The sequence below is a fragment of the Manacus vitellinus genome, unplaced genomic scaffold, assembly GCF_001715985.3.
Source record: "Manacus vitellinus isolate BGI_N305 unplaced genomic scaffold, ASM171598v3 scaffold_5_pilon, whole genome shotgun sequence".
Classification (NCBI taxonomy): domain Eukaryota; kingdom Metazoa; phylum Chordata; class Aves; order Passeriformes; family Pipridae; genus Manacus; species Manacus vitellinus.
Window position 1 is genome coordinate 18,041,807 of NW_021940682.1, and position 27,148 is coordinate 18,068,954.

The following is a 27,148-nucleotide window of genomic DNA, read 5'->3' on the forward strand; positions in this document are numbered from 1 at the left end:
TCCTCAGATTGGACACTTCCTGAAGACTTGCCTGCATTATATTTTCTCATTTAGCCATGTTTTGTGCTTGCCACAGTCAACTGAACCCACTGAGAATTAAAGCCTAGCTTTGCACTTAAGCTTTCTTCAAGTAGATCACCAGATCACAAGAATACAGGCATACAAATGAGGTGCAGGCAATGTCTGGCATCATGCTCTACTCCCATATGCCTCTCAAGCTTATTTTTTTTTCTTCACATATATGTTATCTATAGAAGGCTCTAACTCTACCACTAGGATCTTTCATCTGGGTTTCTACTATCTGTGCATGCAGGCTACAGAACACACAGGCACAAAACTACACCACTACACTGCATGTCTCCGCAGGCCCCCTGTTCTAACTCAAAGGCATCTTTGTGTTGCAGCCTCAGTTCATGCAGCTTGATGTACACAATAATATTATGAGAACCAAAAGGGAACTGTCAAATTGTTAATACTTCAAATTCTGTCTCTCCCCTTCTAGGAAGTCAACTTTACTGCTGTTTTAATCTTGTATTTTAAGTGTCATATTGTAAGAGAGACAGATCTGCTGTTCTGCTGAACTTCCACTTTTTTAGCATTTTAAAGACTATATACATCACATGAATAACACTTCTATGAAGTGTTCTATGCCACACTGTGCCAATCTGTCCAGTTTGGGCTTATTATGGATAAACCCCTCCTTTTTCTGAATCACTCCTTTTGATGTTTCATCAGTTTGAAGCTCCAGCCTATTGGGATAGGACTAAAATTGGGATACCTAAGATACCTAATGCAAGCTTCTTTCTTCCTTTTTGTATGACTTGCTGTTAAGGTGAAAAATGAGGGGAGAAGAAAAGGTAGAAAAGAACACATACACAGAAATAGAAGAAAGTTATCAAGCTAAAGGTAAAAGAACATCTACTGTAACTGGCAGATGTTAGAAAGCAGCTTCTCCAGATAAACAGTTTGGAGCTCTGCAATCAGCAACATTCACGTGCTGCGGAGGCTGCGTGCACGCCCTGGCTATCATGTGCTCTGCATCCTCTTTTCATGAAAGCAACACTGCCATCCTCTCACAGGCTCAGTCTCCCACATAATCTAAGACTCAATTTTAAATATGACTTTAATAAAGCTTACTTTGCATAGTCTGAACAAGATCTCACGAACCCTCTTTTGCATTACATCATACAAAAATTTTAATCACTGATGATATTCATTCTTCTATAACACTACTAAAAGGTTTGAAAACATGTTAGTTTAGAAATGTAGCAGCTAATGATGCTAGAAAACATTCTTAAGACTTCCTCACTACTAAAAAAGGATAATTTTAATTATATAATAAACAGAAACAGCACAAGATGCTGTAAAATACCTTCAGGAACAAGGACACGGTAAAGGTCAACCTAAGGCACAAATTCTTATCCTCCAGTATCTCATGAGTCATGTAACATTTATTTAGTCCAGAAGTTATATAGGCTAACTCAAAACAGAGAGAATATATTTTTCTCCTTCAATTTTATTTTTTTTTTTCCGATCCTGGAATTTACCCTGACAAACAAATACAAAGTTTTCATCAGGACAACGCTTGTTTGGAACATCTCACAAGGAGCTTAACTTGAGTAACATAATCAGCACAGTTGCTGCCAAAAAGAAAAGAGAAAACACATTTCATTAATAACAGGAGTAAAAAAAGATAGGAGATGCGTCAATCCATGACATCATCGATAACTTAAGGCATATAGCACATTTCCTGTCATTAAGGTACTATAAATACAGGACTATTACAATTATTATTGCAATAATCTTTCTTAACAGTAACAGCCCTGTAAAGTGCTTAGACCTAAGTGCTACGTTCGCAGCAAAACCATGAAGGTAATCTCACGGGCAAGCCTTGTTAATAAAATACATTCAGACAGATGAGGCCTTCCAAATCTACCCAGATGCACAGGAAAAAAAAACAACTTATTTTATTGACTTTTTACTGGAAGCCTTTAAAGAAAATATTTTCAGCTGGTACATACTGCTCCATACGCAGGAACAATACATCAGCTGCCGACCAGAGACTGCAACACAATCAAATAAAAACCCCATAATGGTGGTACACATCTATAATCCCAACTCCAACAGAAAGGACAAAGTCCTACCTCCAAAAAAGCACTCTATTAACAGCCATAAATTCCACACTTTTACAGTACTTTCCAACACACACACAACATCCAAAGCCTTCCTCATTTATTCAAAGGGAAGGTAAGATTCTGGCACAGCTTTCACTACTCCAGTATCACACCTACACTCTCTCTACACATGCATCCAGCTCTCTCAGTAAAGCTGCATGATTCTGAAGTATTTATAGCCTGTAGCTGTAGAGTCATCTAAGCATATCCATCTAGAGATTACAGACTACATTCACGAGGCTAAGCAGTTTCACTCTGCTCCAACACATTTGTTTCTTCCCCAATAGTCCAGTAATCAAAATTTGCCTTCAACTTGGCAGGAACAAAGGAAGCATATTACAAGCTTGTGTGGCTGATAAAGAAATAGCCTCACTTACAGAATCACTGCACATAAGTCTCAAATAGAGAAAAGCAATAGGTCCTCTTATCCATATCTCAGATTTATTTGTGAAACTTCTGAAGTTATTTCAGGTAGTCTTTCAACTCACCGTCTCCACGTTAACCTAATTTTAAGCACATCTACAATGCAGATTTTGTTTCTTAATCATTTGAAAAAGCCTTACAGAACTTTCTTAACATAGGAGTTCCTCAAAATATGGAGCTACTGCATTGTGACCCCTCTGTGAGCAAGATTATCAAATATTAGTCAACAGCATGTAAACATCTTTCAATAGTTCCTCCATGAATATCAGAATGCCCCAACCACTGCTGATTAACAGAATTCATCAGTACTCCCACTCCAAGATTACTACGTGAAATGATTTTCTGCAATATACTGTGATACATTTTTTTTAAAGATACATAAATCATAGTCCTGATTATCAAAGACTGGACAAATACAGGACAGCTGCCCACATCTTCTCATTTAACATAGTAATGCATCACTACAGAGAGCTCACAAGAAGTGAGCTAAAAACCAAAATAGTGTGGGGATACGCCTAATTCTTAACAATAAGTCTATAAAGGAACAAATGAAGCCACCACCAGCTCATTCTCTAGGACATAAGTGAGGTCTTTCCGCTTCGTTAAATTTTCTTTAGATTTGGGTTGACTACTGCGATCCATCTGTGCAGAGAAGTCTCAGGCAGCAGTCAAATGCAATATATCTCCAGTGATCTGTCAAAAGCCTCTCACTTCCTCGCATGCCTATCGGGGAAGATAATGCAGTTACAGGCAGGTGACAAACGGTAAGACAGTATTTTCCATAGTCAAAAATGTACATGAGCAAGTTGGGAGGTTATAGAGTGTCCAAGGTTCTGATTAAAATAGACTTACTTGCTAAATCCTGTGCAAATAACAGATGTACATAAATCTGCAACCGTTTCTAGTCACAACTCACACAAAATGCAAAAATTACCATTTTTGTCCTTCCCCGCTGTATCTTCTTAAACTAGCAGAAAACACGCACATAACCAAAAAAACCCCACCAAGCCAGAACCTGAATATGAACAATTCAGGGGCGTATTTTGTGAGTAAACAATGCCCACGTTCTGAATTAAGCCAGAAATACAGGAATAAAGGATTTCTATGTACTGAGTACCATTTCCATCGTCAAGGCTAAGCTGCTAACCCTCATTGCTGCAGATACACAGTTATTACTTCCACACCTGAGCAATGGCTTGGAATAGACTGACCTTGTTTCAGTTTTGGAGGAACATTACTCTGTCTGCTGCCTTTAGGAGAAGGCAAATCAGCCACAAATGGCATAAGTAGATGAATTTAAGGATCAAACCTATGACTGCATTTAACAAAGCAAGAGATGTAACTTATTTCTTCTACATTTGATGCCTTTTTAAAAGGGAAACGGGTTTTCAACATTAGGTGTGAAATAAAAGTAAACTAAGACAGTAAGCACTTCAAAAGGACACCAGTTTGTCCAAGCAGTATCACTCACTGCTCACCTCTTTCAAAAAGTCGTGTTTCTGATATTGTCTTATTCACCACTGCACTTCCAGAGAAAACTGCAGTCAGATCTGCCTCTCACCAAGCCACTATGATTTATTCTACCAAAGAAACCTTACTACACCACTCAAAGTTGAAACAGTATGCAACAAATTGTCACTGAGAGTGCCAGACCCTATTGAAATAGCTAACCTGAAGTTGACAAAGTATCTTGAAAAGTATATAAAAAATAAATTAAACCCAGAATGCTGTGTTACTGGAGAATGAATTTTATAATTCTAAAAAATCACAGCATGCCTTAAAAACACCCATATGTAGTTGTTACACATGCTTAAGTGTCTAATAATAACAACATGTATTAGCAATGTGTCTTCCAAATCAGTGCTAATACTGGTCTTGACCAAAAAAAAAAACCCACAGCTTAATTTTGTCCTTCCTAGTGAAACTCTTCACCAAAGAATTCCTCACACGAGTTACAGCTTGGCCAAATGGATTGTAACTAGTTTCCATCATCTCAGAGACACTGTGCTTTCTTTACCAAACTATCTGTACAGCTTTTAAGAAAGTCAGTATGCATGAGCTTAAATCCGAACAATTAAAGTTCTCGCAGAACGGGTGAGGAACAGATGAGCGTGGCAGAAGGAGCACAGTGAGCTTTGTCAGTTGAGGGAGGGGAATGCTCTGGGGATTACTGTGCTACATAAGATCCTACATTCACTTCTTTTTTTCATATATTTCCCTAGGTGACCACAGAAAATTTTAGTAAGCCTGAGTCAGTGCATCTTCCTATCTCACAGGGGAGATGTAAGCAGACATATTCAGAGCACTCAACTGCTATAATAAAAGGTATCACATAAACAAACAACAACAAAAAATAATCAAATGTTGCATGTGGCTATTACTTGGCTGCTGATTTCTTCCCCCACCCCTAAAATATTTTTTAAAAACCACTTGGATAGCACCAAATTAAAAATACACAATCAGATTTTTTTGTATTTGCAAGTCTCCCTTACTCACTAAGTGAATAAAACTAAAATACCATCTCTAGTTTAGTTCTGCATTTTGAATGACATGTACTGTTAAAGTCATATTCCTAACCATGAAGAAAGAAGTTTGACAAGATAAACTTCTGTTGTAAGCCAGTATTAAAGTTCTAGTGCTATGAAAACATGTATTTCTAGAAATATAACTAATGAACAAAGTTCAGCAGAATTTTGGCTAATTGTATATATCTGATTTTATTATTATGCCGTTGGTTCTCAGTCTCAATCAACAGCACAGATGCACTTAAATAGCTTTCAAAACTCCAACAACCACTTGCTGAAAGTTATCCATCTACATTTTTAACAGACACTGCTGTTTTACCAAGAACTTATGCAAATCAGTCAGATTCTATTTTATGTCAAAGATTAAAACAACAGTTCTGGTTTCACATACAGAGTGAGTCCTCTATAGTCCAGTTTAAGAGGTCCAGCCTCTCTATGGTGTTAACACAGCCATTCAGGCTGCCAAGTCAGATCAGTGAACTGATATGGTCGAGAAAATTCTGCCAGGGAGAACAGCCACTTCTGACCTGACAGATCCATTCACTGTATCATTACACAAACATCTGTACCAGCAAAACGGACACAGCAGGAACTGCTTAAGTGGCATGGCTACTGAAGGGCACTTGAAATCAGAAGTTCATATTTAAAAGGCTCTTCATCTTTACACAGTAGTCAAACAACCCTTCCCAACATCAAAATGAAATAATACTGAAACTTCAGCTCCTCATTTTTTTTCTCCAAGCTGCAAATCAGCTGATTGCACATCCTAACCCACTTCATTAGTCTTCTGAAAAGTTTCACAACTCATTATGTGCCTCTTATTGGAAATTCACCTGTGTCCATTCCTCCAATGTCTCCAAACAGCTAAACATCATGTCTGCTTTGGCAATACAGCAAAATCTGAGCAACCACTTCAAGGACAACTTCTGATCTGCTCTTCACCTCCTCAGACATGCGAGACTGGAGGTTCAGCAAAGACATCACAACTCTCACTAAACCTTCACCTTTTAGTTACAAAACTGAAGACAGTGAAAAGGAGAAGTCAATTATTATTTGCAAGAGGAAAGCAGAAAAGTGTGAGCAGGTTTCCAGGTTCTATCTGCCCAAGCTCCCACTTTCAGTGCAGAAATTTAGCCAGTACCAAAAATACTCAGAACTATACAGCAGTTAAACACACACCCCCCCAAAAAAACAACTCCACCTAAAAAAACCCTAACACATAACTTTTAAGCAACTTTTATAATTTATTCATAAAGTTGCTATGTAGCAACCCCTGCCTTTAAAGTCCTAAATGCATTATATCTTCAAACTATGACAAGTTGCTAAGATGAATACGTGTAAGGGTCATATTAAACATTACCTGTAATACACGTCCTTCTTTTCTATTCAATGTAGCCTATACAATTAAATTTTTTTATTCTTTTTTTGCAATGCCTGGTGTAATGAACCTGTAACTAAGACTCCCAGGAACTCCTCAAGGCAGATGAAGTACATTGACACAAAATCTCTATCAGTTACATGCAAGTATTATTACAATACAGGCTATGCACTGTATATAAGATATATATCCATTGATTAGGATATAACTATTGTCAAGGATAATACCACCTAGTTACATTATAGGAAATAACATTAAAAACAGGTAGAAATATAATCTTGATGTACTTAAACTAACAAATTAAAGAATTACTGTCCATTTGCAGAAAAGCTGTACTCAAAAATTTATGTCCTCCAAAGCTCTTACAGACAGTTTTTGTTCCTTTAAGATAACACAAGGAATTTAGCTTTAGCACTTTCAATTTTCACTAGCCAAGGTTATCATTCTTCCTATGAATTCAGCACTTCATCTCCCTAAATCAACGCAGATTTAAGAGCAATTTGGGTGTGGAAGGTCTGCAAATACTACTGCTGTGGCACACTTAAGAACAGAATAGTCAAGGCCATATCATGTTTACTGATAAAAGAGTTTGAGAAAAGGCTTCTCTCTAACATAGGAACTGGTTGAACTGCCCTCAAAAAAAAAAAATTCCAAGCATTTGTAAGATTTTCACACTAGAGGAACAACAACTTTTCCTTCAGTAACACTTCTGCTTGTCTCCTACAACCTATGTCCTCTAAATGTCACTTTGCTCATTTCTCCATACTTTAGATTCCACAGCATCTGCCTCATGATGAAGCCAAAAGCTGAAGCAGACCCATTCCTCCAGTAAGTGTTGTCTCCTGAGACTAACGGGGAGAGACTAAGACTACAGCCACAGTTACATGGATTCAGGAGAAACAATTCTGATTAATACAAAATAGCTTCATAAATTTAAGAAAGTCAACAGAGAGATTACTTGCAGGACTATTTGAAGGAGTTCTTCCCCCTTCCTATCTATCTGCCCATCCCCACCTCTGCAGGTTTTCTTTGAATTTTTCAGATTGGACCAGTTTCCTGAACCATCCCATGATGCATTTCCTCTGCAGTTACACTGGCATAACCAAGAGACAGATGACAGAGAGGAGGCAGCATACTGCAGTGTTGGAGCAAACAGTTAAGAACTCCTGAGGTTTATACTTAGCCTTGGCCTAAAGCACTTTTATTGGTTCCCTCTCACCAGCTCCCCCACTGAGTCAATGAAAACCTTCCAGAAGCAATCTTTCCACATCAACTTTATGCATATAAAGTGATTAAACTTCTAACACATCTCAGTTAAACGTCTGAAATTCTATGGTATAAACTCAAGCCACTGTAACCAACAAACAAGACACTGTACCTTGTCACTCTGAATCGCAGACACTTAACTCCAGGCTTCTGAGTCCTGCTGCCACAGCCAAAGGCAGGGGGAATGACAGCGGCACTCAGACCACGCCACAGGCACAAAATTAACTTAAATGTGCATAAGCAGTTCAGAGAAATTAACAACCTACAACTAGAGATCTCATAACCAGGGTTTAAAGCTTTCTCCTTCCCCAAAGGATTTCTCTATCACCACAGTGATAGTGTCAGGCAGCCTTTGAGGCTGGAGAGCTGACGGACAAAGCTTCCACAGCATGTATTCCATCTCGTATCCTAGAGCATATATCCTGAGGGAAGTCAGCAGTTGAAAGCAACGAGGAGGGATGAATCCAGCACCAGAGAAGAAAGAACACCTCTGTAAATACAGATTAGTGGAGGATAACAAAGACACTGCACTCTGAGCATAATTTTTGGAAATGCTAGAGTTACTATTTCAAAATAAGACAGAGGGAGCTTAGATGGTCCACTACTCTGAGAGTCAGCCCCATTGGTCTCTTAAGAGTTCCTGCAGCCATTCATTCTGTATCCAGGGAGGAGAGAAAAAACAAACCCAGAAGACTCTACTTTTTCTTTCTGCACCCTGCCTCCCCTCATGAGGGGGTTAAATAAAGAGGGACAATTAACATTAACCATACAGGATGGATTACATAGAATCATTTCATAATGCTAATGTACTCCTAGAGTTCTATCACAGGAGAAAAAAGGCAAGATGTTCTTTTCTCCCTTGCTCTAAAACATACCAACTTTCTAAGAAAAACTGAAATTTGCTACCTTGTTTCAGCTAGAAAGATGCAATAAAGTGACTTCCACCTTGAGAATTTTTCCTGATTTAATTCTTTAAGTCTTGTTAATCAACTGAGTTAAAGGATCTTACTCCTTTGCTTATTTCAGAAGGCCAATGAACACACAGAGCCAATCATGACAAACTTCATGAGTAAACACAGACCAACAAAGTCTTTATAAACACTACAGTTCTATGGACAAACAAGTAAGTTTATTTCCCAAATCCTCCTCCCATCCACTTTTAGGGAGATCCTAAAAGGAAGCTGTTTCTCATTGAGCTAAGAGATTTGCTTTCTCTGGTGAGCTTGACCCAGGTTCACTCAAGTTTTCTTTTTCCACCAACTCTGACAGGGTTTTGACTAGGCTATAGAGTATACATATAATTAACCTCTTCTCCTCCCCTTGCTATTTTCAGCAGCTGTATTATATATATACCCCCCTTTGGTTTTCCACAAATTCCATCTTTCAAACATGTAACAAGCTGTATTTCTGCAAGCCAAAAAGACAAGGAAACAAACAAAACGAACACATGACAAGTTAAATTTCTGTATCATAATCGCAGGATACTACCATCATTCAAAAAAAAGCATCTACTCAACTGAGCAATTCTCAAGAAAGAACACAGTTTTGTCTCTGAAAACTGGAATATGAGAAGGTATCTAAAGACATCCAGATGAGGTGCAAGATATCAAATGTAGAAAAGTACCCAAAGCAAAATGAAAAAAGACCAGCAGGCAAGAGTCACCACCCTGCTCCCCAAACCGCAGTAAACTTGATGTTGACTGAAGTCAGAAGTGCAGAGATGCAGGACACCACACTGCAGTGGACACCCCCAGCTCATCCCCAAAATGATGCCCTACCACAGTTGGCAATCAAATGATTCTGCAGCAGAGTTCTCTTTATGCACTCTCACAGTAAATGGGATGAGATGTTTCTCCATGGAAATGCAGTGATTTGGATGGAGGGGGGTAAGGATAGCGCAGATCAGTTTTTTCATGCAAAATAAACAGCGTCACTTTGGAGAATTCTAAATTATGCTCCTGCTACTTCCGCTCTCCAACAGTACAGAAGAGAACCTGCCACTCACTCAGCAACGCCCTGCAATACAATCTGCTACCTCCTTCTGTAACAATTTTCCTCATTTCATTTACTGCCTGCTAAGTATCTATTACATTTATCTGTATCTATTATACTTAGCAAGACCTATCTAAAAGACCATTTTTATGTAGTAATATGCACAAGGTACAGTCAGGACCAAGAACCTCAGAAAATCAGATGTACACAACATTTCATGCAAATATGTTGGAGAAGGAGAAGAAGGGAAACCTCTCCACCCTCATACACATGAAATGAAACAGGGAAAACCTGCAGCAGCAACCCAAAATTTACACCATATGACAGAACACCGTTTACTACATTCTTTTTTCTTCGAATACAAAATGAGAAACAAGAGGGAAAGACACTGTTATATGGAATCACAGAATCATTTAGGTTGGAAAAGACATTTAAGATTATCAAGTCCAACCCCTACCCATCCACTGCCAAGGCCACCACGAAAGCATGTCCCTAAGCACGTCCCTAAGCATGACATCTACATGTCTATACCTCCAGGAACAGTGACTGTCATTTCACTGGGCAACCTGTCCAAATGTTTGACAACTTCTTCAGTGAAGAAATATTTCTTAATATCCACTTTAAACCTCCCCTGTAGCAATTTGAGTCCGTTTCCTCTTGTCTTATTGCTTGTTTCTCCACTTGGAAGAAGAAACAGAACCCCACCTTGCTACAGCCTCCTTTCAGGTAGCTGTAGAGAGTGAAATGGTCTCTCCCGAGCCTCCTTTTCTCCAGGCTAAACACTCCCAAGTCCCTGAGCTGCTCCTCATAAGACTTTTGCTCCAGACCCTTCACCAGCTCCACTGCCCTTCTCTGGACACGTTCCAACACCTCCATGTCTTTCTTCTAGTGAGGGGCCCAAAACTGAACACAGGATTCAAGGTGTGGCCTCACCAGTGTACAGGGCTGGCTACACTGTATTTGACACAGGTCAGGAGGATGCCATTGGCCTTCTAGGCACACAGCCAGCTCATGTTCAGCTGCTGTCAACCAGTGCCCCCCGGATCCTTTTCCACTGGAATGCTTTCCAGCCACTGCGACCCAAGCCTGTAGTGCTGCACGTGGCTGTTGTGACCCAAGTGCAGGATCTGGCACTTGGCCTTGTAGAACCTCATATCACTGGCCTTGGTCCTTCAATCCAGGCTGTACAAAACCCTCTGCAGAGCTTCTTACCCTCCAGCAGATCAACACTCCCACCCAGCTTAGTGTTGTCTGCAAACTGACTGAGGGTACATCCCATCGATCCCCTTACCCAGATCATCGATAAAGACATTAAACGGGGCTGGCACAGCACTGAGCCCTGGGGAACACCACCTGTGACCGACCACCACCCAGATGTAACTCCATTCCCCACCACTCTCCAGACTGACCATCCAGCACGTTTTTTTAACCCACAAACAGGGCACCCATTGAAGCCAGGAGCAGCCAGTTTCTCCGGGGGTGAAACAGTATCAAAAGCTTTGCTAAGGTCCAGGAAGAAAATATCCACAGCCTTTCCCTCATTCACTAAGCAGGTCACCCTGTCATAGGAGATCAGGCTGGTCAAGCAGGACCTGCCTTTCCTAAACCCATGCTGACTGGGCCTGACAACCTGGTTGTCCCATATGTGCCATGTGATGACACTCAAGATCTGTTCCAAACCTTCCTCAGCATGGAAGTCAGGCTGACAAGCCTGCAGTTCCCTGGATCCTCCTTCCAGCCCTTCTTGCAAACGGGCATCACATTTGCCAACTTCCAGTCAAATGGGACTTCCCTGGGTAGCCAGCACTACTGGTAAATGATGGGAAGAGGCCTGGTGAGTTCTTCTACCAGCTCAATCAGTACCCTTGGGTAGATCCCATCTGGCCCTACAGACTTGAGTGTTTTTAAGTGGTGTAGCAGGTTGCTAACCATTCCCCCTTGGATTATGGGGGCTTCATTCTTCTCCCCACCCCTGTCTTCCAGCTCAGGGGGATGGATATCCGGAGAACAACTGGTCTTACTGTTAAAGACTAAGCCAAAAAGGCATTAAGCATCTCCATCTTTCCTCATCCTTTGTCACTGTGTTTCCCCCCCACATTCAATAAAAGATGGAGATTCCCCTGGGCTCTCCTTTTGTTGCTACTGTATTTATAAAAACATTTTTTAATTGTCTTTCATGGCAGATTAAATAGCCAGGTTAAGTTGCAGTTGGGTTTTGATCCTTCTAATTTTCTCTCTGTGTAATCTCACAACATCCTTGCAGTCCTTCTGAGTTGCCTGCCCCTTCTTCCTAAGGTCATAACTCCATGAGTTTTTTCTCCACAAGTTCCAGCCAAAGCTCTGTTTAGCTAGACCAGTCTTCTGCCCTGCTGGCTTGTCTTTCAGCACATGGGGACAGTTCGCTCCTGCATCTTTAAGATTTCCTTCTTGAAGAATGTCCAGCCTTCCTTGGACTCTTTTGCCCTTCAGGAGTGCCTCCCAAGGGACTCTGTCAACCAGGCTCCTAAACAAGCCAGAGTCTCTGCTCTCTGGAAGTCCAATGTGGCAGTTCTGCTGAGCCCCCTCCCTTACTTCTCCAAGAACTCAAAACTATAATTTTGTGATTGCTGTGCCCAGGATGGCCTCCAACCATCACACCACCCACCAGTGCTTCTCTGTTCACAGACAACAGGTCCAGCAGCTGCCTTCCCTAGTTGTCTCATTCACCAGCTGTGTCAGATGTTATTTGCCCCACACTCCAGGAACCTCCTAGACTGTTTCTGCCCTGTTGTTTTGTATTTCCAGCAGACAGCATAATGCTGATCACACGGCATTCGCTACATTTATCATATAACCATTTGTGTTAATTTTAAAAAGTCACATATAGCACTCCCATTATTCCAGAACGTCTACTCATAGAAAACACTGCTGGACTAATCAAATCTCATGGAAATTCAAGTGTATCCAGGCATTTGACCACAGGTAACAGCAAAGTGAAGATACCATATTGGAGGCTGATTAACAACATTTCCTGATGGTGTACGATGGTTTATTCCTGTTCTGGCAAGTGTGACAGTGCATATTTTTCTTTTAGTTAATAAGTTTTAGGTATGTTTTTAACAGTCATTAATGATGCTGTATGTGGACACAAGCCATTCAGCCAGCTCTGCTAATACCAAGTCTTCAGATCAGTTAAAAGCTATCAACAACAGTTTGCAGCACATAATACAGGAAGAATGATATGAACAATACTTCCAATAAACTGTTCTATGGCTTCTAGCATAGTGGCTCCCCATACAATTTCTAGATACATACTGAGCTCTTATCAGAGCTCATCAGAGGGTTCTGTTTATGATTTGCAATTTACTAGCAATTAGATGACTGAGTTCATATCAGTAAAATACTACAAAATAAATCATCATATTCCAGCACTGAATACACAATGATTCCGTACAGTTATTGGTATGAACACAGACATCCTGCGTGCTTGCAGTGAAGAGGTGGGGGGGAAAGTAATTTTCCTAGCTTTTTTGTATTTGTTGCCTCACAATGCAGGCAAGAAATAATAGGCTTCTTAAATGGAGAGCAGATCAAATCTCAAAGGGACTCAAGCCAGGGTTCTCCCACAAAGAACCTGGTAACATTTCTTCCACTCTTCTAATATCATCACAGGTTACAAACACAAAGAACGCTGGAAAAACCACCTGCGTATTCAGTCTCCAGGCTGAGCTGATAAGAAGATGGTTGCACTTTTGTCTACCAATTCTTAACTCTGTTCTTGAGGAATCACTGGGTAAGAGGCAGGAAAAACCAGAAATCTTACTGCAACATGACTGCTCTTTTGTATCCAGGTGAAAACTGAAAGTTTGACTGCTTGTGCTGTGGTTCACAAGCGCAGCACAAACAAGTTCAATAGGTAAAATTCAGTTCTCACATTTTTTGTCTTCAAAGGCAAATAGGCAGCATATCACAAGACTCTAGAACACCTAGAGCTGATCTTATCCTCCAGCAAGGCTAAACAGAATCCACTTTTGATTACATGTCAGCCTTAACTTTCAAGTCTTTGGATGTAGCTTTTTATTTTTCCCCTCTCCTTTTTTTAAAGAGAAAGGAAACACATGTACATGCATAATGAAGAACATATTTTGCTTTTCCAAGGGTCCCCAAACAAATCAATACCTATCTTAGTGGTAATCAGCAGTGGAAAGGCTCAGTTGAACTAACCAAGGAGTAGTGTAGGTAGACACTAGTGTGACACTGATGTACCAGCAGTGCTGTACACAGCTAAGACATCTCCCATTTTTCCAGTTCAGTCAAGACTAAAGTCTACTCAAAACCTGTAAGGAAGGAGACACGAGTCATGGGAATAACTGAACCAACTTTTGTTTCTTTTTTTTTTTTTTAATAAGAAAAGTTTGATAGAAACAGAATTGCACATCAAGATTCCACTACAGGAACAGCCTCTTCTGCATAATTTTAGACAAGTATAAACCTCTGCTTACACTATGTTTGTGTTCTCTATCAGTAACACTAAACAGCTTCTACAATTAAGAAAATTCTGCATAGCATATCAACACTATTAAAAGGGGTTTTAAATACTTAAGACAGTCTTTATTTTTTATTTCAAAAGTCCAAAAGCTAAACCAGAAAGCAAAACATTATTTTGAGAGCAATCTCACCAAGAGTCAATAAAAACCACCTTTTGCTATCAGAGTGCAGTTTAATTTCTTGAATGGGAAGAGTTGGTTGGTCTCAGTCCAGTCTTCATCAACAAATCAGCACATTAGTTGGCTCTTCAAGACAGGAAAGATTATGTACAACAATTTCTGGAGGCCAACCACAAGATTAAGTAACACAAATTCTCACACGGCCAGTTACGGTACACACTGAAGCCTGAGACGCCAGCACTGCCAAAAACGTTACTAAATCTTTTGAAGTTAAAAAATCTCAGGTTCCCAAAACATTAGCCTAATACCCTTCATAAGTACAAAACATAACTGAACAGAGTATTAAAAAATAAACGTATCTTTTAATTAAAAAGCTATCCCACCCAAACAGAGATCTGGCATACCCTGTGTCAAAAGGCAAGATATGCACAGCCAGCTATAAACTCTTAAATACATCCTTATCTAAAATTACAGGGAATCCAAGCAAGCAGCATAAAACTGCTCCAGCTTATTACATATTATGCCCTCACTCCAGAGAGAAACCTGCCAAGCTGGTAGACTAGCAACAGGAACTGTGCAATACAGCTCCTACGGAGGGACCCTTCCAAGAGCGGCACTGCTGCCATTTTGCTGTGCTTCATGGGTGGTTTAGTTAAACATGACCTAAAAAGGAAGGGAGAGACGGACTATGCAATGATTTTCTTTTTAACTTTGTACCAAGAGCCCAAAAGGTCATCTTTGCACACATTTCCACGGGAAGTGGGAAAGGGGGAAAATCTCAAACCCTACACATTTCGCTTTGTCCCACAGGCTTTATACATGTACGAATTATAGGCAAAAACCATACTAAGAAGTAAAAAGCATGTTTTTACTTACACCTTTTTAAGTCTTTAAATTTAATCTGAGTATCCTTTAAAATACAGTAAACAGGTTAATACCTCCCCATTTCTTCTAATAAAGATTAAGGAAGCCTCTTCTGACAATAAAAGGTCTCCTTTAAAATACACAAATAAGTTTTCTGTTTCATTTGAAAAACCTTTAGTTGTTATTTATGCATTACAGAAACAGATTTTCTCCTTTAACAAAAATTCATTTCCAGCCTTTTTAATGGAGCATTAGTAACAAAGAAAAGGAACAACAACAAAAACAAAATTCCTGACCTCCTGTTAAAGTTGCTAATAACAAATCTGCTCCTATTTCTTTTCACATAGGGAACCATGATTAACCTGCTCCAGGCTGCAAAGGTATATTAAACTATACATTTCAGCAAAAATGCATGTTTCATCAATCCCAAAGCCTCTGAAACCTGATTTAGTGGTCAAAGCTCAAAATCGTGTCAAAACACATAAAATTCTACTAGAAAGGATGCTAAGAGACTTAAAGCTAAGTAGTCTGAAGAATACCAAACCTGCAAGAAGATCTAAAGACCTCCCACCAGATGTTTAAGTCTAATATTACAAAGTCCAAAAGCTATCCCAAAACTATAAGCATTAAAAGAGTAGAGTAGCAAGTCATATATTTTATATAAAAGGTGTTGTCATACTCCCACTCAGAAGGCATAGTAGCTTGCCTGCTAATTTAACCAGAACATTCAAAAATACCCATTTCATGTACCAACAATTTACAGAAATGAGGCAATACTATTCTCCTCTCCTTGTAATATTAACAAAGTTTAAGAGACAGACGACTAAACTAATAAATATCTCTTTCCTTTTTTTAATAGTAATTCTTTCTGCAGCATGTTAATGCAGCTGCCTTTTTATATGCCAACTGAATCTAATGCAGAGACAACCGATGAAATAATACAGCTTCAAACAACTCAATTTAAAGTGAACAAATAAATATGAAACTCTATTTAAAGATGTAGATTTAAGGGGGAAAAAAAAAACCAAAACACTTCAGCCAAATGTAACTTCATAAACAACAATACTAAAAACTATTTATCACATACACTTAACCAAATGGACTTGGTTATGCTCTATGTGATACTCATCTCTAAGCCTCAAAAAACAAAGTTATCTTACCAAAAAGCAGCCTAAACAACAGATGAAAGAAATCAGCTCTTCTTGAATTAAGTTCAGCCAACGTGCTACAAACCTAACCCAGAGGCTGCTGTATCTCCATCATCCAGTCACTTTATTGTTCTACAAAGTCTGGGTATAGAGGTGATCCAACTGCTCCATGCACACCTACTGGTCAGGAAGCATGTTAAAAATCAAACGCTCCAAAGAATTACCCATGGACGCATCAACAGATGGCAACAAGCGACACAGACGTGAATAGCTTTCAAAATGCTAACCCAAACACAGAAAGCTCTGAAACTCAATCCCCTCACAGGTGTACCTCTTATTTTTCTTTTGTTTTCAAAGGAGGACTTAACCCAAACTGGAATGGTAAAGGAAATAATGCTGCAGTTTAATCAATCTGCCTGCCCTTTTAATGTAGGGGGAACGTTATGGAAAAGACAGTACACACAAGAAATAAAGGATTCTGGTGGTGCCAAATCTACTCACATAGACAATCGCTTGTTGATTCACACGCAAACGTGCTCTTATTTGCAACTTAATAACAGAGTCCCAGAGCCATTACACAGCTCTGATACATAGGTTAAAACACTTGGGTTACATAACTTTCTCTTAAGTCTTCCCTCAAGGTAAGGAAAAATAACTTCCAACTGCAGTCCTAAACACAACTTGTAGCAAAGTAAGCAGCATTAACAAAAGACAATCTGATCCTCTGGGTAGCCCAAACACAGTTATATCCTGATTATCTCTTCAGATGAACAACGCTGCACTGAGCCTCCACAAAGCAGAAAAGCGCTGCGAACCTTAAACATTCTCAAAACAGCCCGTCCACCTACTGCAACTGGAGCACATGGTGCATCCATCCCCTCCAACAGTTTTAATCGTTTATCCCTTGAGCAGAAGCACCAATTCCCACAAAAACTTCACAATTCTTGCACAAGACCACTCTTCCGGGGCAGGAAAACAGGTGGGCACCTCACCACACAATACGAGGGCCTCTCTGAACACACGTAAACAAACAGTTTTTTCTTTAAAGAAAAAGGGGGAGGTGAAGAAGGATAAACTTCCCAAGAGCCCTTTCACAAGCCCTCCTCGTACCCTGCGCTCACCCAACTCACGGATGAGCCCTCACATGCCCAGGGAGCCCCGGCCTCCCCCGCCAGGAGCCGCGCTCCCTTCCGAGGCCTCCCGCACACACCGACCCAGCCCGTGTGAGCGCGGTCACCCCTTACCTGAGACCCCCCCCCCACCGCCGCCGTGCTCGGCGCCCCCGCCGCGGCGGGCGGGCGGGTGAGGGCCGCTCAGCAGCGGGGGGCAGCGGGCCCGGGTGTGGGTTGCGGGAGCCGGGCGGCGGGCCGCCGGGGGCGTCCGGCCCCATCGTGCTCCCTCACCCGCACCTCACACACAAGAAATAACACAGGTGTCATCACTGACCCCCGCAAGCAAATGGCGGCGCTGATGGCGGTTGCCAGCGCGCGCGCCAGCGGGAAACCGGCGCCGAGAGGCGGCGGGTCCGGGCCGGCGCGCGGGAGGGATAGTGAGGCGCGAGGAGGGGAGGCGGGAGCGACGCTACGCGGCGCGCGCCCCCGCGTGCAGGGACGTGCCTGCGGCGTCGCGGCGGCGGCGGGCGCGAGAAAAGCCGCCCGCCCCTCCCTACCACCACGCGCCCCGCTTAAGGGGCCGCGCGCCACACTTCCCCCCCTCCCCCTTCCGCGCGCCGGGCAGCACGTGGGCGAGGCGCGCCTGCGCGCGCGTGCCGCCCGCCCCGCCCCCTGCGGCGGCACCGGACACGCCCGGGCCCGGCCCGGCCCGCGCTCGCCTGCGCGGGAGGCCACCGCTCCCCCTTCTCCCTCATCAGCACTGCCCTCCCGCCCCCAAGCTAGTTCAGGAAAAGGGCTTTGGTCGTTCGCTTCTCCCCGCACGCAAGCGGTGGCCGGGCTCGGAGGGCTCCTGCCAGGGGGCTGGGAAGCCGCTCCACCGGCGCGGAGCCCTAGAGCACCCTCCGAGCCGGCGGTCAGGCCGCACACCCGGGCTCGGCGGCCCCCGAACCAGAGGTGCCTCAGCGGAGCCGCGGGGAGCTCTGTACACAACATGGAGGCGGCGGGGCCCGGGCTTCTCCTGCCCCCGCAGTGCCCCGCCAGCCCCGCACCGCCCGGGCCACCGCCAGCCCTCCCTCCGAGCGCCCTCCCGGCCTTGCTTTTGGGAGCCCGGTGGGTCCAGCTGCGCTTCCTTGCTGGGGAAACGATTAAGCCTTTTTCAGATTCATTACTTTTTGGGGTTAAGGGTGAGGGGGCAAGGAGACTGGTGGAGGGGGCAGCTTAAGAGCAAAGATGCAGCACCTGTCAAATCATCACCTCCTTCACTTAAGCCTGCATGCCAGCAAAGGAAGCTCTATATGACACTACAGTTTCCTCCATCTGCCACTGAGAGCATTTCACGTGAAAATGCAGGAGGAGGCTGGCAGCCTGTGAAGCTCCAAGTGCTGGGCAGGGAAAGCTCAAGCATCATTTAAAACTCGCTTTGCGAGGAACTTTACTGAGCAGATACGGACAGTTTCAATAAGTGCTTTGTTTCCCAGATCCTCAGCAAGCGGTATTCTGAGAGAAGGCCCCTGCTCATAGCTCATCCAAAAAGCAATGAACTGCTGAGGACTGTTGTAAGCACAGCCAGTTGACAACTTCACTGATGGCTCCTCCACAGGTGACTTGCTTTTTATGAAAAATAAATACGAACCACCGCATCTTGTACCATGTGTTATCTGTCAAAAATAATTTGGAGGCTGGCTGGAATTCCATCTAGATAGGGCTGCAATGATGCCAGTAGTCTGGGGAAAACAACCAGAGCAGACAACAATTACACGTGCTTCTACCATGTGTCTTTCAAGTTAAGAATTCGTGGATGTCAGGGACTCCGAGCTGCTGGCCAGGCAATTGTGCATCAGGATTATCCAGGAAAGACTTGCCTGCTCCTTTTTGGACTCAACAGGCAATGGCTCCTTTCAGAGGGAAGTCTACTGCTGTTATCTATGCCTTATCTCCTTCCGATGAAATTACTGTGACGCGCTCCACAGCAGCTCCCTGGGAATTGCAGTTGGAGCACACAGGCACTGCCCTGTTGCTCTCGCAGCGCAGCACACCCCTGCTCTCCTTAACACTGGCCGCCCATTTGCATGTAGTATTTAAGGCTCGGTGCTTCGCTCACGGGAGGTGGAGATCATCGCTTCCTTTGCCTGGAGAAGAGGCTCCGACAGCACATTCCCTGTGACAAGCCGCGAGGTTGCTGTAGTAGGAAACAGCTTTAATCTTGTTGACTGCCATGGCATGCGAAGAGCTTGGTTAGAGCAGCATTCCCCCTGGGGATCCCGGACTGTGATAAAAGCTGTAATGGGGTGGGGGAACTCGATAAGGTTTTTATAATTTGATTTTCCATTATCTGTTTTCTGATTTTGAAGTGAAGCATCAATTGAGGTCGATCCTTTATGTAGATTTATAAGGTAGGAGTGCTTGGAGTGCTCTAACTTAAGTTAAACTTAAACTTACCTTAAGGTAAAATCCTTTGGTATATACAAAACCGCGAGAGCACAGCTTATCTAGATAAGCTTGTTATTTTTCACTTAATGTCCAAAATGAAGTTGCAGCATAAATAGCAAAAGTTTTGTAAAATGCTCAAAAAAGTGCTATAAAACTACAAGGACAGTGAACATTCATTAATTGAAATATTTTTCAAAGGACCAAAAATAAGTGAATTAGCATACTTAAATACCTAGATCTCTAGCCTGGTGCACAGCAGCATTCCACATCTCCACTAATGATTATTTTATAGGCGTTACAGGGGAAATACAGCACAAGTTGCTCAATATTTACAAGCTCAAAAGTACACAGCTGATTTTAAAGGATGAAATGAAGTTTTAAAAGAAATCGTGCTATAAATTACAGGCAAATTCATACTATTGTCAGCTGTTGCAGTACAGTAGACATCACTGGTAATAGAGAGGGTCAATAAAAGTGCAGAATGAAAACAAAGCTATCAAAACTGTATTAGTTAAATATCACGCAAGCATAGACGCCATATCCTTTGCAGCTTTCAAAGTGATCCATCAGGCTTCAATATACAGCCCCACTGAGCTTAATGGATAATTTCATTCTCTCAGAAACTAATTTTTGGCTGTCTGCAGACTTCGGATGAAAAACCACTGTCATTAGTACACCTTGTTCACATCACCAAGTTTTTCTTAGCCACTGAACGTTTCATTTTCTTTTCAGAAGGAAAAAATTCAACCTTCTGACTTGGCCATTCAGTGACAACTACTTACTTGACCACCATCAGTTACAAAAAAAAAAATTATAAATAAAACATTATTAGGACAAATGAAGAAAGTAACCCCATCATACTACCAGGGCTTCAATTCTGCAAACACACTATCAAGAGTGGGAATCCAACACTCATGCAAGCTTTTCTGCTTCAGGGTAAAGTCATCAGTAGCATCTATAAGCTCTTAAAGCAACTTATAAGTAAATCACCCTTCAATTCTGAAAAGAAAAAAAAAAACAGAGATTTAAGGCCAAAAATGATTACTTACAAAAAAAAAAAACCTTAAAGCATCAATTTTACAATCAACGCAACAAACTAAACAGGTTTGCACGTAATTTCCAGCAAATACATTCCATCATCAGAGAGTGCTGTAAATTTAGCCGATGCACTACACTACAGTCAAAAGAAAGATTGAAGTCTCTGCTTTTAGTGCAAGAAAATCAGCTCAGCCATAATTGTACAGAGCCACTATGGTACTACCACAACAGAAATCTTCCAAATCCTGCCCATTTCCTCCCAGAAACCCTTCCTGCCACCTCCTAATCAGAATGCTTTTGAGGACAGAGGCACAGACAAGGCAGAGACAGGCAGGAAAAGGGTCTCAAGACTTGGCACCCTCCTCTATGGTGGGTGGGAGATTCTGAGCAAAATAAAGCCCCCTAAGTAGCCCTCAGGGTTAGTGCCATTGCTCCTACCAGTGCTGCTGTCAGTGCACACATGCAAGCAATGTTGACACTCCTACTGCACATGAATTCTGCAATGGCTAAAGCAAATGTTTTTCCCTGTTATGCCTTAATGTAAGTGAGGCTTACCTTGCACAGCCCCTTCCCCACTCTCCCAGATCCCAGGGAAAAAAGGTCTTTCTGACCCCGAGAGGACTGACAAATGGAGATGGAGAGTCTCCCTCTGTCTTTGAGGTCACCACTTCTGATCTAGCCGTAATTCAGTAATTACTCAGTTCGTATGGCTCTCCAGAAGCATACATTAGCAGCTTGGAGGGGAAACAGAAGTATGACACCATTCCTGACCTCAGCCACCTCTCATCTCCACAAACCCTCTGAGCTCCCTCTGCCTGGAAGGGGGGAGGACAGTAAGTGATGCAGCGAACAAATTTGCAGGTAATGTATGTGGGAAAGGCTCTGAGCACCCCAGTGTTTGCTAGAGGAAAGATGATTTCTGAATGCAGCTGGTGGGGTCCTCTGAGAGATTTCTTCTGCTTTACAAAAGGTTTCATCGCTAATGAAAAGCACTGAACCAGCAGCACCAGGAAGGTGAAGTGTCCGCCGAGTCAGGCATGCAGATTTCACAGACGTGGCACCTGTCCCTTCAAGATATTACCCTTATCCTAAGCCCTTCCCCTGTTACACAATTTCATGTCATGCACAGGCTCACCACTGCACTTTTATGGCTTTCATCTAGAGGCCTTTAGATGCTACGGGAATGGGCACTGAAGACAGAGAATACAAAACACGACAGCAAGATCAGGCACCTACAGGTCACGCAACCAGGGACTGAAACTTATATTCACGGTGGGACAACTACATCTTTAAGCAAGTGTAAAGCAAGGGCAGCTCGCCTGTTTCTCTTTCTCCAAGAAAGACATCAGCATGGCTGCATTCATTAACATTTCCTACCTCTCTTCCTACCTAGCCCCAGGATTTCCCATACCTTCCTCCTATTTCTTTTATACTTACTTCAGACAAAAAGTGTTATATCTGACCCTACACAAGGGAGAAGCAGTACCAGATGTCTCCCGAGGAACTGCGACAAAGACAGGGAGGGCTCTCATTCATTCACCGATATTGAACTTTTCTCCTTAAGACTGCCAAAGGATCTGTGTGCTTGCTGGAAAGTATTTTGGACAAGCACAGATTCTCAACATACTGACTCTCATGTTTTGGTTGCATCACTTGGAAGCGGCTCTCCTCCAGACACTAGAACCATCTCCATAAGCCAAGGTGTTAAGTCCTACCACTCCATTCCTGCAACAGAGCAACAACTGGATTGAAAGACTTTGGAGCATCTCAAAGGAAGGAAAATCATAGCAGGAGAAAAATTAACACACCCATATGAGAGACAATTCTGCTCTGTCTTTGAATACTGCAGCACTTCTGTCCTCTCATCTTCCCGTTACAAAGAGCTGATTCATGAAAATAGGATCTTTGTACCTTAAGACCTGCTCTGCTTCTTCTGCTTCTTCCTTTTACCTCCTGCCAAAAAGCTGCTTCTGGCAGAACAGAATTAGTTGCTGTGGAAGTGATTGTGATGCTGTGGACAAAAGAATCTGACTGCAGCAGAAAAAGCTAGAAACAACAGCAGCTGAACTTTTGAGGAAAAGCTGATTGCATTTCCATGCAGATGCCCAAAGTAATGAAGGTGGAAATAAAAACAGAAAGCCATACAAATATGATTCCCCAGCAAGACTGTCTCCGACAAGGCAGAAAAGACCATCAATAAATCTTCATTATCTGAATTGCTAAGCATATCTAAATAAAAGTAGAAATTCAAATATTAGAACTGCCTTGCCTGAACATGTTTTACAGAAAGGGATTTTTGTTTTCTTTTACTTCTGGTGGCCTTTTACAGAGGTTTCATTTGCTGGGGTGTTTTTTTATTGCCCACAGGGAAGTGGGAATTTCTGGGCTTAACAAGCCTAAATCCCCATGACATATAGTTCCAAATTTTTAGAAGCAACTAAGATTTTCATTCTTACTTTGCTCCCTGTTGGCTTCCTCCCTGATGCATGCAATAGCTGTTTGGAATCTCAGCTGTGACAACAGAAGAGAAAAAAAGGTCCCTGAAGAAATGGCGTTAGTTCTTCCAGTCACCTTGCTGCTACCGTGCTTCATAATTCAAGCACATGAAGCAGCACATAAGAAGGGCTTGCAGCAGCAAGAGGCAAAAGCAGAAGGCATCAGACTGGACAAAAACCAAGAAAGTCTTCTATGTTCATCTGGTAAGAAGGCTGTATTTCTATTGGGTAGTAGAAACCTAAGGGTCCACTAAAGATAGACGTTGCATGAAATCTCATTAACTTCTTGTCATATAAACCAACTTCTGCTTTTTTTGGTCACATATAGTGACGTTCTCTGGTCCTGATTCATCTGAGAAGATTGGTTTATTAAAAATATTTTTAAAGTTCCACCACAGTTTACTTATATCTCCTATTGCTGACAGAACATGAGGAAAAACCCTACTTCAAACACAACCACTTTAATTACTTTGGATCTCATTAAAATATATTCAATGCTCAAACACCATAATTCTACATTTCAAAAGATGTTCATGTCTTATTTTAGTGCCCTGAATTACTTTAAAGTCACACTCAAATCCAAGTCAGGATAGGGCACATGAGAACATACAGAACTTACAACTTTAAACACAACGTATTCAACTATTTATGAGCACTACTGACACATTTGGGGTGGGGGAAAGTAGCGTATTTTCATTCATATCACCTAACCTAAGTGATGAAAATGCTTTAAAAGCTATTAGGTAACAGAGAGCTGCCCTGGGTTAAGCAAGTAGCATTTAATTTTGTAAAGACTGGACAGACCTATCTTTAGAGAGTCCAAGCCATGCAGAAAAATCTTAAGTAACTTGCTTCTGTTTCAGGATTCCAGGACATTTGCCCAGAGAGGTGATTAGGACGGAGGCCCCCCCCTTTAACTTTTCTGTAAACGTGCTCTGACTAATTAGACCTAAACAAAATACTGTTGGTTTCATCAGGGCTCTGAAAATAAGGTCAGCACTACTTCTTAGAACATCACCAGTGAGCACAGAAGCAAGAACAGGTGCCTCAGCAAGCATAGTTCATGTCAACCTACCAACTCAATGTGTTTCCACTGGTTTTAGCAATTTTTAGAAACAGCCCAAACCCACAGATAAGAACACAAGCCATCCCAACATGAACGCTTTCACTGAGGAGCAGCAGCACTGGGCAGAGGGGGGCTGCAGTCCTCCCCCTGATAACCCTGGCTGAACCCAGGTCTAATGAAGGGACACTGGTTACATTGGTGGAGAGAAAGCATTTCACCGGGTGAAGTTTCACATCCCCTGGGGTACCTGCCCACAGCCCAGGGATCCCCCCATCAGGGCCAAGCCTCTCCACAGCAGGGAGCATGGCATGAGAGAAGGGATGACTACTCTTTGAAACTAGCAACTGTTACAGTGTGATTCATGCCACAGGCTGAAGATCAAGGTGTCGGCTTACGCCTAATATTGACGAAAAAGGGTAGTCACTCTATTTATAATCAGCTAGCATTTATCTCATCTCGAGAAACAGTAATTCAGCAGCTAGCCTTAAGTGATATGTAGGGGATTTCCTTAACAATCCTTTTCATTGAGACAGAAGTTTAAAAAAAAAAAAGAAAGAAAGAAAGAATGAAAAAAGCAGTGGTGGTTATAAGAAAGGGAATATTTTAACAGAAACAGGGAGGGGGGTTGGGCAGAGAGGGCAACTAATTAACGCTTTCAGCTCGTTCCCCTTCACCACTGCCTGGAAATTCTTTTCTGATATATGCATTGCCTGCCTAGGGCTTTTTAAGAGACCCTTGCACATCCTCACTGATTACTTCCCCTACTCGGGGAGACAAACTGTCCTTTACCCTAAATGCTTTTATCCTCTTGATGAGGTCTCTTACCCAGCTGGATCCTGCTTCTTTCTCCCACTACAATCTCTGAGCCTGAGAGAAGACACCTGGGGACCTTCCACTTTGCTTAGGAAAGGGATTTAATCCTTTCATATCCTAGCATGGGGCTGAAGTGATGCATGCCTCCCCCCTGCCTGAACACCAGTGGTTACAGTCCTGGGCGATGGATGTCCCCATGTCCCCAGACGAAGAGAAATCAAAGGAAAGGGTTTTCTCCACTGTTTTCTGCTCTTTCAGGAGTCATTTAAAAGCAGGTGTAGATAAAGAACTGAGGAAAGCCCCATAGGGGACAATCCTGCCATACCCAGACAAAATAATGAGGCTTAAAATCTCTTCTGTATCTAATCTTAGCTAAATCACATCCCCGATGTCCTCTGCCCTCAGTTTCACAGGGTGCATTTTCCTCCTCGCCCCCCACCTTCCAGATTCATAGGCAGTGTCCCTCCAGTCCCACTCAGACACCCCCACTTCTGCCCTCCCTGGGGCCAGAGGTCCAAAGGAGGAAACCTCAATGGCTCTTTTGACTTAAACCTCCAAGGGGAATGCAGGGTGATTCCAGGTTTCATTTCCCAGACAAGCCAACAGACAGTACTCAGTGCAGACAAGGATTTTTATCTTCAAAGTCCTTTACAAACTTACTTCCCCTCTGAGAGAAGAAAGAAGGGGGAAAAATCCCTAAGTATCACCATTGTGATGGAACAAAGATGCAAATAACCCTAAAAGTTCTTTCATGCCGGAGCAGAGGCAGAGGAGTCCTGCGGTGCAGCAGTGCTTTGGGTTTGGGGTTGTTTGTGGCGGCGTTTTTGGCTTTTACACCAAAGCCCTGGATTTGAATCCTATTTCACATCACTACGGGTAGGACAGAGGCTCTTAAGTTGTGGCCAACAGCTCCCTTCTCCGAGGGTCGTGGAGCTGGGAGTCTGAGAAGCAGGCGGCAGTACGTGGGTGTCTTCCAAGAATACACTTGCCTGTTCAGACTGCAAAAGTGCTGCACAATTAATTATACATCTGTGCTACAAAAGATCAGGTTTATAACTGCAGGGGGTGCTATTCATCAGCCTTGAAACGTATTGGCAGAGGACAGCCAGGGTCCAGTAGCTGAAATAAAGAAATAAATAACTACAAAAGCAGGATGTGCTCTGGGTCTTTAGGAGTGAAGTGCAGCAGAGGGACCCAAGTGACCCGGGAGTGGAGAGGAGCTTGGTGCTGCAGACGGGATGCGGTGCTTTTCCCAGGAGCTTCGCGAACCGGAGCAGCAGAGAAGCCCCGGTCATCGGGGCGAGGTGCATAGGCAGAGAGGTGGCAGCAAGGAGCCTGACACCTGCATGCACTTTTCCTTCCTCAGCCCTCCCCTTTCATGGAGGCAAGAAAACATCACGTTCCCAGCAGCGAGAGTCCAGTCTGAAGTGGCTTCACCGCAGAGCAAATTGAGAAGGACCCCCTCTCCCTCATTCCTTTCTTTTGAAGCCCTCCTTTCCTGGAGCGGGTGTTTCGCAAGTACAAATACACCACAACGTCAGGCATCCTTCCACTGTCACTCTCCACTATCCTTCCTCCTCCAGATGCACACACTAACACAAAATGACGGCTTCCTCAACAGACTGAATGAGCAAAGCTCTCGCACCGATCCTTAATTGTCTACGCTTTACTCTTTTGCTCCAGTCATATTATATCACAAAACTCAAAGCCACCCACCCACTGCCCCCGTCTTTGTCCAAAATTTAAAGTGAATGGCAAATTGGACACAGCGAAAAAAA

General features: G+C 42.7%; 1 protein-coding gene across 6 annotated transcripts in view; it reads right to left on the reverse strand.

Annotated features, from left to right (window-relative positions):
* TCF20 (transcription factor 20) overlaps positions 1-27,148 on the reverse strand; it is a 118,288-nt gene that overhangs the window by 48,168 nt on the left and 42,972 nt on the right. For 3 of the 6 annotated variants that reach the window (XR_003916206.1, XM_029963573.1, XM_029963569.1), the window contains exon 1: positions 14,437-14,564. The exons of 1 other annotated variant lie outside the window; for it this stretch is intronic. The gene's annotated coding sequence lies outside the window, so the exon portion shown is untranslated. Of the gene's footprint in view, positions 1-14,436; positions 14,565-17,660; positions 17,676-22,907; positions 22,950-27,148 lie in introns of those variants that run through there. 2 more of the 6 variants (XM_029963570.1, XM_029963572.1) reach the window with 2 other exon arrangements.